This window comes from Polypterus senegalus, chromosome 4 (genome assembly GCF_016835505.1).
Source record: "Polypterus senegalus isolate Bchr_013 chromosome 4, ASM1683550v1, whole genome shotgun sequence".
Classification (NCBI taxonomy): domain Eukaryota; kingdom Metazoa; phylum Chordata; class Cladistia; order Polypteriformes; family Polypteridae; genus Polypterus; species Polypterus senegalus.
In genome coordinates, this window is record NC_053157.1 from 192,859,172 (window position 1) to 192,872,766 (window position 13,595).

Here is a 13,595-nt window from a genome sequence, read left to right on the forward strand (position 1 = left end):
CATGACCTAACCTGACAAAATGCCATTTTGTTTACCATCACATGACCATGATTTCTGCTACTGCTGATGCCTTCAGGTCTTCCAGTATAAATATGGAAGCTATCACATAATCTCTGTTTGCAATTTTTTTTTTAAAATAGTTACTAATATTTAAGTTTAAAATGTTAGATGCTGGACTTGCTACTCCTTTTTTTTAAAAAAAAATAACCGTCAATCTTATTTTTATGCTTCCTTCTGACTACTCTTTTGTTTTGAGCTGGCAAATCATCTCCTGATTATTCTTTGTTTCTTTTAAGAATCATTGGGTTCTTGTATGTATCCTTAATAGTGACCATCTGCAGAAATAGCTCATCCCATGAATGGCAAAGGTATATGTTCTCTACTTGTCTAAAAATGTTCTTTCCTCCCCCTATCAAAAGATGTGTAACTCTAAACTGGCCTGGTGTAAGTGAATATTAATGTCACGATAATGGTAGCTTCCTGGTTTACACTGGTAGAGTAAGCTCTTTGTACCCATATCTTTGTAAAGAAGAGAGGGAAAAAACAGATTTAGAATAACTGGACGGGTAAATAGTCACTGGAAAATATCTGAAGCACACCACATATTAGATAAACTTGTTACAAAAGTAACTATTTATAACATTAGTTTTGTTATGTAAGTAGTTATAGGAAGGGGCTCGCTTACTTTGGTTTAAAGCAGGTGTGAGAAATCTGGTGTGGATGAGGCTTCATGGCAGCATGGGAACACAAACCAGTGGTATAAAAATCTGATTCATGGCGTGCCATGTGAGGTGTGCGATCACCCGCACCAACAAAACCAGCTGCCCATCTTTACCCTGTCACTGCCTAATAGAGGTAAAGTGCAATTAAAAAAGGTGCATTGCCAAGTATAAAGGAAAGCAAATAAGTTTAGAAGTCCTGGACAAAAAGTACTGAGAGTACCAAAATTTCCAGCTCAAAAATCCACACAGTGGTGCAAGAAGGTATCCCAATACTTGATTTATACAAAATAACACACCAAAGAGTGTAGTGTGGGGGTTTGGACCCTCCTCAGATGTTTGAATGTGATAAAATTGGTATTTACCATCAAAGAAAGAGTAGTCCTTGGAAGTCTGAACATAATATTATACACATACTGTATACCATATGAAAGCAGAGGGAAGGTCCCCACTGAGTGAAAAGCGCGCTGATAGAGCAGGGGAGAGGATTTGAAAAATAGCCCAAAATCCCTTTTGTTTTTCAAAAGAAGCCCAAAAAACACCACTCACAAAAGAACTCATTTTTCCCTGCAGATGCTAATCAAAATAGCGCCACTGGGTGGGAAAATCACAGACTTGACCACTCCGATAGAAGCTACTCTAAGATGGAAAGTTCTGGGAAGAACAGTGTAGGCAGCGTTGCCTGGAGGGTGGAGGGTGCATTGGTGGGGATTGGGCGGTGCAATCTGCTCAGCAAGTAAAACCATGAACCCTAGGGGTCATCTTTTGATTGTCTGAGTCTTGAAGAATAAAAGCTAGCTAAGCAAGGTGTAGCAAGAGCTGTACTGTAATTGCATTCCTGTATATACCGTAGATTTTTCACTGCTTTTATATATGGATTTTTTTTTTGTGCCTGTGATTTTGTGCCTGTGACCTAAATACAGATGCTGTATCATTGTAGTGGATTGCATGTATTTTGAGTGCATAACATTAGAATTTTTAATTGCTCACACTGTAAATATGGAGCTTTGTTTTAATTTTACATTTACCTATAGTGTGTGTGACCATTTTTTCCACCACTGGCCTTTTTAGGTTTGTTACAGATGTCCACAGTTTGAATGTGTGTAGAGGTGCCAGGGTACCGGGCATCACAGTGTTATAATCAGATGACCTGGAAGAATGGAAATGCAATACGTTTATTGCAGCAACTAGCAAAGAAACCCAAGTAAAACAAAATGAGCTCTTATACTTAAGGAAACAATAAAAACATCATTCACTAACACATAGTCCACACTCATCTTGTAGTCACCATGCTTTTGAATTCTTTAGTTTTCACTACCTTTTTTGTTTAAAAGCTAATAACTGCAAGCATTTTGATCTTATCATCGTTTGTGGCATTTCACCTTCCAGCAGTTACTCAAAAGACACCAAGCTTTCAGTACTTACTATTGAGAAGAACCAAAGAACCAAGGAAATTAGGTGAGTGAGATTGGAGCTGGCAGTGTTGCTGATTACTTAACTCGAGTGTCTCTGGCAAGCAAGGTAAATGGAAACCTTGGAATTTGTCCATACATCAAAGAGCTGGAGTTGTACTTCAAAATAATATGTTGGAGGGAGCAAAGCTCAATTCTCTATCAAAGACCTTTTAATACTAATTTGAGATGGTCTTATGGCTCTGCCTCATCGTCTAAAATCATTTTGTATGCAGCATACTTAGAGTCAAAATCTTTTTGAAGTTTTGCCAAAATAAGGAATTGCTTATTCTATTTCATATTTTCCTTCAATATTACACCACTTGAAATATTTAGTAGGGAATTAGTAAATTATAGGCATTGTGAGAGAATCCTCTATTATTCATGAAAGAAAAAGGGGTTCATCGACAAACAAACAACTATGTGTATTAAAGTAGCATACACCAGTTTTAGAAGTTTCTTCCAATGCAGGTTTTCTTCCTTTTAAATCAAATGTATTTTTAAATAACAGCCTAAACCTCTAAACTGTGAAGCTACCGCTTTCTTGTGCTCCTACATTTTTCCAAACCTGCATGCAATAAATCTATAGATGCAGGTGACAACTATCGTCTCCTCAATGGTTTCTGAAACCACCCCAATCTAATGTGCAAAATCGTACACAATTCATTAAGAAGATAGAGTATGCATGTAATGGATCATTCTTTGCATTTCAATGTGTGGATTGACACTAAGAGAAATTGCTTTTATTAGCTTCTCCGAGGGAGTCTTGGTACTTGGGGAGAGTATACTCAATCACTAGCCACGAAGGCTAGTTGGAGTCGCAAAATCGTGTTGTCACTCTGAGGTTTTAAATCACAAAATTGTTTGTTCAATATAATGCATGAGCCCAGTATGTGTTTGAAGAATACTTCAGGTGTAAATAAGAGGTCCATCTATCACAGAAACGGCATTGAAATACATCACTGAAAATAGAGCCAAGCGTCCCCTTCTGTCCATGCAGCTTAAGAATTCTAATGTATTCCAATATATTCAATTTAGCACATGCTGTCAGAGTACTTACGTGGGAAATAATTAAACAAAAAAAACTGTATTCTTTCCAGGGATTTTTCTAGAAAGATTATTTTTATAGGAAAACCAAGTTGTATTGTTCTTAAATATTGTAAATAAATAAAAGACTGAATGGATATGCACCAAAATGACTAAACATTTTCCAAGCTTAAGAAAGAATGATTATGATCTCAGTATTTAAAAAAAAGAAAGACATTAAAAGTGTGGCTTGTTTTTTAGATGCTTCAAGAACCCAATGCAAAAATGCCACCAAGTGAAGATGGGATTAGCATGGCCAGATCTATTAGGGGGAATTTCTTTATATTTACCTGATGCTAGCTAGCTAGCTTTCTTTTCAAACTGCAGATTAAGCCATATTTTTCATTTGTATTCAGTGAAAAAAAATAGTTGACACTTTTTTTCAGTGATAAAAGTGATTAAAATTGATTATACAGTAATCCTTCCTTGATCGCGGGGGTTGCATTCCAGAACCCCCCGCGATAGGTGAAGGTAGAAACCATATGTTTGTATGGTTATTTTTATATATTTTAAGTCCTTTATAAACTCTCCCACACTGTTAACATTATTAGAGCCCTCTAGACATGAAATAACACCCTTTAGTCTCACAATTAAAAGAATGCAAACATATCTTCCTCTTCAAAGAATGTGTGTCAGAAGCAGAGAATGTCAGAGAGAGAGAGAGATAGAGCGAGAGAAAAGCAAACAATCAAAAAATCAAAACGTGCTTTTGGGCTTTTAAGTATGCCAAAGCACCGCGATAAAGCAGCATTTTTTAGAGGAGCGTCCGTATCCTCTAGGCAAACAGCCTCTGTGCAAACAGCCCCTCTGCTCACACCCCAACTGTCAGGCGCAGAGAATGTCAGAGAGAGTGAGAGAGACAGAGAAAAGCAAACAATCAAGCACCGCGCGGGAAGCATATCGTATATCATTGAGGAGTTTTAGTTAATACGTAATACATGCTCTGATTGGGTAGCTTCTAAGCCATCCGCCAATAGCGTCCCTTGTATGAAATCAACTGGGCAAACAAACTGAGGAAGCATGTACCATAAATTAAAAGACCCATTGTCCGCAGAAATCCACGAACCAGCGAAAAATCTGTGATATATATTTAGATATGCTTACATTTAAAATCTGCGATGGAGTGAAGCTGCGAAAGTCGAAGCGTGATATAGTGAGGGATCACTGTAATTAGTAAATGCCCTCTGTCAAGAAAGGAGAAACTTTCAGAAATAATAAAAGTAGTTTGTTTAGACTGGTATAAGTGAGTATAATGTGCCTAGTGATTGATTGGTTCACTGTGTGCGACTGATGCCTGCCTTGTGTCTGACATATCTGTCTCAATAGCCTCCACTTCCCATCACTCTATTGAATGGCGCTTATTGTCTGCATGGATGTTTCTCTTAGTAAGTTCCAAAACATGCAGCTTAGGATGGATGTTAACTCTAAATTCATCCATTTTGAGTAAGTGTGGCTGTTTGCGTGATTTCTGCACTGGGTTTGTTCCTGCCTAGTGGTTATCAATCGGACTGCGCAAGTTAGGTGTGTGTTGTATTCATGATAGAACTGTACAGCAGTGTACGGGTAATGTGAAGCTTCATAGCTTGTGAGAACCAGTTACTTTGTGTGGAGAGTATAGGTCCTCAAAAAAAAGTCTATTTGGGTTTTCCTCAGTTTAAACCACTTTTTTCCTTACATTCTTTAACTTGTGCCATGGGTGCAATGCTACACAGATAAGCCAGGGGCAACCACCAAACTTATAAAAATCAATGGGTGAATGAATTTAAACTTGAAGTAGGAAAATGAATATTATTTTTGAGTTGAAGAGGTGGTGCGGCATTCTAGTCATTTAAAATAGGTGTAACCATGGATGTACAGTGGTTAGCACTGCCAAATCATAGCCACTGGGACATGGATTCCATTTTTGGTGCCTATCTATGTTGAGTTTCCTCAATAATTCTGTCTCTCAATGAGTTTATTAAAAAAAATAATTATTTAAGTTAACAAAAAACTGAAATTGTCCCATAATCAGTGTCTCCAGAAATTTATTTTATGATGAATTTCCATTCTGTCCAGGTTTGGTGACTGCTTGGGTCAGTTCCAGCTCCAAACCACCTCCACCAGTTTGACTTTTTTTACGTCCCCTTAATACCTTACACTGGTGACCTTTAACATTCTTGGCAACATCTTAGAGCCACAGCACATTTTCACATGGAAGGAAACAAACAAGATATACTTGAATCAAGATTCTTATTTTCATGAATGTGTTTGCAATAATCATCTGCTTTTGAACCATATTGAAATGAATAATAATTGGTTTCTCAAAATGTACAGTTATTCAAGCAATTGAAATACAATAAATGCATTTAGTATCATTGGTTTTTTAAACCCGATCACAAATTGAGTTCTAGAGCTTTAAAAACATTACAGACAAACCGGCAATTGGATGCATAATATCTAGTGAGTAGACAATCAAGACTCGTCACTTCTGGGTTTATGAATATTGCTTTATTCTGTGACAGTGTGGACATATGCATTTTATTGTTAAATGACCAAATTTAAGCAGATCAATTCAGATAAAGATATATGATAGCAGTTAGTCTGCAACAATAAGAAAAATTTGCAAAATCAATTAATGCAATGAATGTCAGTGGCAATCTTTCCATGCATGATTCAGTCAGTCAGTCAGTAAGTCATTTTCCAACCCGCTATATCCTAACACAGGGTCACAGGGGTGTGCTGGAGCCAATCCTGGCCAGCACAGGGTGCAAGGCAGGAACAAATCCCGGGCAGGGTGCTAGCCCACCGCATGCATACATTTTTTTTCCTATTTATCGAAAATCCTGGTTGAGAATTCAGAGTTCAGCATCAAGCAAAAAGCCAGAAGAAATGCCAGAATGGTTTGCTTTAAATATTTTTAAAAATATTTGCACCTAGTCCTGTTTGCATATGGTTTAATACATAAGAGGATACATATTTTAGGTTCTCTTGTACCAGAGTGGTCAACTTTGCCTTGTTCTTATGAGGGAAGAGCACAGTGAAATATTAGTTCTGGCTGATCATTTTGCTTAGCCTAACATATACAAAAAATGGTAATGCTTCTAAACTTGTAAATTTTTATCTCCAAACACCCAATATGTGTGCATCACTGTTGATTTTGATTGTTCCTACACTGAAAATATTTAATTTCCTCCTGCAAAAAAAACACTGTTTATGATGCATTGTAGAGCTGTCTTTTTACATACAGTAATTCACAAACCTTAGATGTTAAACTGTGGATATATGAAACAAATTTTGACTAAACTCAATGCATACACAGTTAGAAAACCGTAAAAGAACAGCAATTGAAAAATCCAAAATTACTTAAATGAATATAAGATGGAAAAAAGAGACACAATGAGGTCTCTCTGAATGCACAGATAATTTGTAGTCTAAAGCTGTATTGTATTTTGAAATAGCTAGTGAATTATCCACAGAACTCCTTCACATCTTATGCAGGCTTTGCAGATCCGTCTGGGCTCACACACTGCTTTGACCGCTTATCCTTCCAATTTAAATGGCTATTTATAAAGAAAGTGTGACAAGAAAGTAGAGCCTGACCAAGCAATATCTACCATGCTGTTGGAACCCATCCTGGAAGGGATGTCTTCCTAATAAAAAATATATATACTGTATATGAATAATGTGTTTTTTTTAATTATTTGACTTAATTCCTGTATTTTTGATGCCTTTCTTTAAATCAAACAGGTGGTCTTCTGTTTTGTAGTGTCAGTCTAACTCTCAACATTAATTATGAATGAGACACTCATGGTTATGTAGATAGAAGGTGATAACTTCTGTCCTTACAAAGAAATTAATTTGATTGGTGCCACATAAAATGGAACGGGATTGAAATGTAAATGCAGTAAATATTAAATGAGAATAAAAACTAAACGCAAGCATTGTGATATATTTTCTTTGTTGGATTTGCTGTTAGCAGACATTCAAGCCGCTGTAAATATTGACTGCGATTCTAAACTGGGAGATGGTAATCCTAACTGATAGGTCAAGTTTGCTGTCTTTTTTGAGGCTTCTCCATTATAATTATTTCTTGTAATTCAAGGCAGCGTGTGGCCAGACCAGTTTTCCATTCAGTTAAGTAAACAGAAGAAGCTTGATTTTCCAGACTATGCAAATGTGACTTTGGGCTCTGGGAAAAAATATTGGCACACACTGCTAGCGTTTGCCCCTGAGTTTACTTGAGGTGCACAGTTTGCTTCAGAATTATTTGTACAACAGATATGTGCACCTGGCCTTGTTTGCATATGGTTTAATAAAACAAAATGGGATAAAGTTTAAAAAATATTAGTTTTGCAACGGCAGATACCATCTATAGTTTGTCAGTGAAAATCAAGTGCATGGTCATACTGTATGTGGGAAGCAGAAAATGCCTTTTATGGAGGCTGGGGACAGCCTACTGTCTAGACAGTCCTGGTCAGACAGAGAGCACCATGCGTGTGAAGGTTGCGGAAATCACACTAGCGTAGTGATTAAAGTATACTGTGGATGTGTGTGTTCATTTTGTTGTAGACTGGCATGACCATGTTGGATTTGTGTAGTGTATTGCTGGGATACTCTATGGCTCCCTGCACTTTAAATAGTGGATATGGACTGAATGGTGACATTCTCATCAAAGTTGTTTCCTATAAATGAAATCAGACTTTCTAAAATCTATAGGGAGTCATATGTGTCTGTCTCTGGGTCTTTGTACTGATAATGCTGCTGGATTTTTTGAGCTGTACACCTGTAAGCCATGCTAATCTAAGTGTCTGCAATACAGGTCTATACTAGTGTTTCTAATTTTTGCGTTAACATAACCCCTTCCATTCCCATATGCACCAAACAAAAGCAGCATGGTGTTAGTTGTTTTTGTGGGTCAACATTGTGTCAGGAGGACAGATTGGTTTTCAGCAAGGAATGGTAACAATGTGTTGCCTCTAAGATTGGCCACATGAGTGCCATAGACGAGGAGCAATCTGGTTTCCTGTCCACATCCACTATTATAGATAATACTGAATGTGGCCAACACAAACATGTGTAACCAAGTGTTTTAATAACCTTGGGTACTATTTTGTAACATGACTAGGGGACTTCACCCTCTGCTCTCTTTGCTCGCCAACCGAGCATTTGCTTGCCCCATTCATGTTGTCATTGGGGTGGGGGGGGGGTAGTTAAACCAGTGACTCTCCACTCCCAATGTGTTACCCACTGATTCATGAAGGACATTACATCCTTTTAGATCATATCCCAACGTAATGATGATCCAGCCCTGTTGTGGTTTTCACCTTTAAATGACAAGCTGATGACTGGTCTCCTAGCGGGCAGCCTTGAGCATAAATGATGAAACAAGCACAAAGTAGCTGGCATGAGATTCCTACATTTGGTTGCTGGGCTCACTTTTAGTCATAGGGTATACCAGACTCTACCTGCTTGAAGAAGACCAGGCCTGCTTTGGAGGAATTAACCAGGAGGGGCTGAAGGTTGTTGATGGGAATATACAGTAATAGTATAGCAAGTCCCGCTCAGCTTGTCACCACCATAATTATCATCGGATAAAGCAGATAGAACATGAAGTGAAGCTATGCAGACCCCATGGCAGTCAAAGAGTAACCATGAATTTGCAAAACAGTGTTTTTACATTTTTACAAAATGTGTTAAAGTAATCTAATGTATGCATTTCCTTTTACATAACGTTTTACCTAACCTGTTCAATCTTGTTTTAAAATTAGTGTGATTCATTTAGCTTGTATGGATATTGTTTTCTTCAAAATTAATTTGAAGTATAGATGTATCAAATATTATAATTTAAACATATGTAAATATTTAATAAAGTACAATTTGAGTGAATACACCAAAGAACTTCATGAAGATGTTATCAAACAATAAAAAGAAGAGATCACAAAAAATTCACCCATAGCAGATCGCCTTTATAAACATAAGTCATATGCTAGAATTAACTGCAAGCACCTGAGCACACAAAGCGTATGGCGCACACGATTTCGACAAACGCTGCGGTGACACTATGTAAATATGTGAGGCAGCAGACAAGCATCAGATAAGTAAATAAATAATAGAATTAATAAAAAAACTAAATAAAGCACCTGGTTAACTCCATCTGTGAAACCTCACAATTACTAACACTTTCTAGCAAAAGCAATTCTCATATTGTGCACTGTATACTAGGTCTTATATTAAAGACAGGCAGAAAGATCAGTCCTATACCTCCACACCATTTCGTACAAATATTAGTGTCACTGGAGTGCAGACTGTTATTACTGGTTTCTTTTTTCAGGTCACCCTTTGTGTCTTTTTTTCCCATTGCAAGCCCTAGATGGAAGCTACAGTTCATTAAACTTCAAATTTCTAGACCACAAGGCTTTGAAGTTTGTATTTGCTGTTATTAAGAAGATAATAAATAATACCAGAGACTCCTGTATTTACATTCTCGCTCACTCTTTGGATTAATGCTTTGTATCTTGTCAGACCTCTGCATTCAGAGATCATAAGCAGCCTCTTCTACTGACTCATTTCCAGCAGGGCACCCATGATGATATGCAGCAAAAGCAAATTAAGCAGAGCTGGAACAGAACTAATTATGTGCCCATTCACACCTTAAATGAGGAGACAGGCACACGAGGAAGTGGCGCTTTAGGAACCAATGACATTACCGTCTTGACCACTTGCCCTGTAAGATAAAACAGGCAGTTTGGTATAAGAAGAAGATATTTATTAAGCACCATTAAAAAAAAAAATGAATGAAGAGGAGATAAAAAATCGAGGCTCAAAGAACCAAATTAAATCCTTCATTTGCACAAATTAAAAAAGTATTCATTAATCACTTGAATAAAATGAAATAAGAAATTAAAAAATGCAACATGCCATACAGTAGATATATTTAAAGTATGCATATATTCCTGTTTAAAGTCTAATAAAGTACAGCTTGAGCAAATAACTTTGAAGGAGATTGTTTTCTTGTTTGTCACCCCCTTTTGCTCACTGTTTATCTAGCTTTTAATATTTTTTCCTCCTTCTGTTTGTTATTCTGATTTATTGTATGTGATGTTTGTTTGGTCTTTGGAGTAAGTTAGTTTAATGGTTCCCTCCTTTTTCTTGAGTTGGAATGCTGAAAAAAGCCCCTTCAGATCTGTTCATGGGTCAGAGTCAAGGCTTGCTGGGCTTACCATCCACAGTTTGCTGTCAATATAAACAAATAAGGCGCAGCAGCACAACATTATTTTTTTATGCCAACTGAGTCCTGCTACCAGTGTCTTATTCAGCGGGTCCTTTTAATGGCTAATGTCTGATTTCAAGGTGCCTCTGGGTCTACATATTGTTGAGACTCCTGGCATCTCTGTGGTGGATTAAGCTTATTATGTTATGTTTTTTTTAGATTTGGGAGGAAAGCAGAGAACAAAAGAAATAAAAAAATACCAAATGGGATGAACCTGTAAACTTCACATGGATAACACAAGGGAATGATTTAAGCCAGGATGCTAGGGCCTAATTTTTTTTTCTCAACTCAATGTGTTTGTTATTTATTTTAACTATGTGGATTGAGCAATATTAAAGAAAATTCTACTTCAGCAGGTACAGTCAATGCGTTTCCCCCTGTAAAGCATTGCTCTAATTTCACATTCAGCATGGCTTCACAGATTTTATTTATTGTTGCTGTGTAAACGCATAATAAAATGAGCGAACACACATTATGATTGAGCACATACACCTCCTTGTTTATAATTTAGAAAACAATTTTTTTGCGGTTTCCAAAAAATCTGAAAATCAGAATAGAAAAAAAAGTGTCCCTGCATGAATTCAGCTTCTAAATGAATGAATGTGGAAGTACTGGTGTGAATAAGTTATTGAAATTGTACAGTCATAAAATATGGCATCGCCGCCATCAATATGGTAATTTTTATGCTTTAGAGCTCATAAAATTTCTATTTTGTAGCAACTTAAACAATAAAACAGGGTTATCTTATTCTGCATTCAGCACTTAAAAGCTTCATAAAACTCAAGAAGGCTGTAACTCTCATGCTAGAAGTATCCTTGAAGGTCACCTTTCTTTTGACTTCTGCTACGGTCCTGTACACATTTTTAGAAATGATCAAGCGTTAATGACTGCCAGACCTTAAAACATGGTGAACGTGCAAGGATACAAAAGTAGAGTGACAATTAAAATAAAACAAAAAAAAGTCAAAGGCTGACAGTGTTTCATTGCTTGGTACATTTTATTCTTTGCCTTCGCTACAATTAGACATAACTGTAGATTAATAAGAGTCATTTATACATTTTTAAACTTTTTAATGATTTTCTTCTCATGTTCCAAAGACCTACTAATAGTTTAATTTGTAACTTTCGTGTGAGTGTGCCCTGTGATGCACTGGTAGTTTAAGGATGATTTGATGCATCTCATACGTCTTTAAAAATTGAAAACCAAACAGGAAACTGAACCATTAATTGAATCAAGCAATAGTAATGACAACATGAATGGGACTTCATTCTTTGATAAGATTAGTGACACTGATGCATAAGGGACTCTATGATCAAACCACCGTGATATGCTTGGTGAATTCGGTTCCCAGATCATTGTGGCAAAAAGGCAAAATGGTTGAGTGGAAGGGACAAGAAAGACTTTCATTCCCTAAGTACAATTAAGCAACTGTCAATTTTACTGTAAGGGAAATATGGAAGTCACTAAACCTTGAGCTGTGGTAGCCTACAGTAGCACAGGAGGTGTGTTGATCATGTGAGTCAGTAACTGACATTCTACTCTCTCATGCACAAGTCATAGAAATATTATAAGAAACATGCCATGTTGAGACATCGGGATACATGCTGGAGACTGTTTCAGAACATATCACATGAAGGACGCATCAGTACATCAGTGGACACTTGCCTTTTCTATTGTAGTAATGTTGATGTTATGATATTTACATGTTTCTGTTACATGTAATAACATTTTTTCCAGGGGTAAATATAACACTAAGGAGGTTAACAATCAGCTTTGTTACCAATAGTTTCATGAACCAATTAGCAATAAAATACTTTCAAATAACAGTCATTTATGCCCGAGTTAGATTCTTATTGTTTTACACTCTGTTTAAATTCCACACAGAATTACAGGTGCAAATGGACAATAATTTATAAGAATAAACGTGAAACTAGCTAATCAATTGATTTGTGTTAATATTTTGTTGTCCCCTAGAAGAATGCATTTCTGTGCTGTGAATATAGCGTACAGTACACCTGCTGTAGCTAAACATATTTCGGTGCCCATTGTACGATATTGATATATGTTATAAATGTCATTGCGTAGATCGCAATAAGTAATAACAGCACAGTAGTAATCAAAATGAATGTCGAACTAATAATGACATAACATTCTGAAACATAGTGGATCTAATTCAGGGCCTTAGGATACAGGAGAAATCCTGAACAGCACAGGGTTTAATGTAGGAACCAGTTCTAAGCAGGATGTCTATCTGTCACAGGTCATTAAAGTAATTATGATTAGAATAATCTGGTTATTAATTGATTGGCTAACTGGTTCCTGTATTTTGTGTCTGTTTTGACCTGGACAAGGTGAAATCTTGGAGATCGGAAAGTTGTGTCCAGCACTAATCCACTCAACGTGCGTGTCGGTATAAACAGGTAGAATTTTTTCTAGATATCAAGGCACACTAGGATGGTGTTCCCTGTGAACATTATACTATTGAAATGTGACTGAATGGCATGTTGGTACATTGGTAATCATTTCTACTTCGCACCACCAAAATCCTGGGTTGATATCCTGAGCCTTAGCTGTGTTTGTGTAGATTTTCCTCCCCCATGCCAAAGCCACACGGGTCCGGTTAACTGACAATTTCAAATTAGAACTTTGTTAAGTTGAGTGACTGCAGGCATATGCATCAATGTGCTCTGCGATTTTAGAAGAGTGTTCGTTTGTGCTGCTGCTGTTATAGTTGTAGAGCTTGGCTACAAACTCAAATGCAATTTTGTTTTTAACCTATTCACAAAATCACCCATTTTTACCTTGTTTCAATTGTCACAGTTCCTTTCTTTATAAAATGTGTTGTTTGTGTGACAGCCTCCTTTAGGTTTCAGAGTTTACAGTTTAGTGTAAAACAAAGCTTGATTAAAACAACTGCTTATTTCTTTGTTCTAAATTTTTACCTCATTAATCAGTATATACAACCTTGACATCATACTGTATGCCATTATCGTCATCTACTCTGTAAAAAGATGATCACCCAAATATTATATTTTCAGTCAGTAACTAAAATGAATTGCAGTGTAATGCATATTGTGTGCTGCTTATTGT

General features: G+C 36.7%; 1 protein-coding gene across 2 annotated transcripts in view; it reads left to right on the forward strand.

Moving 5' to 3' along the window:
• The window catches only part of ctnna2 (catenin (cadherin-associated protein), alpha 2), a 1,795,296-nt gene that overhangs the window by 656,785 nt on the left and 1,124,916 nt on the right, over positions 1-13,595 (forward strand). The gene's annotated exons all lie outside the window — the stretch shown is intronic.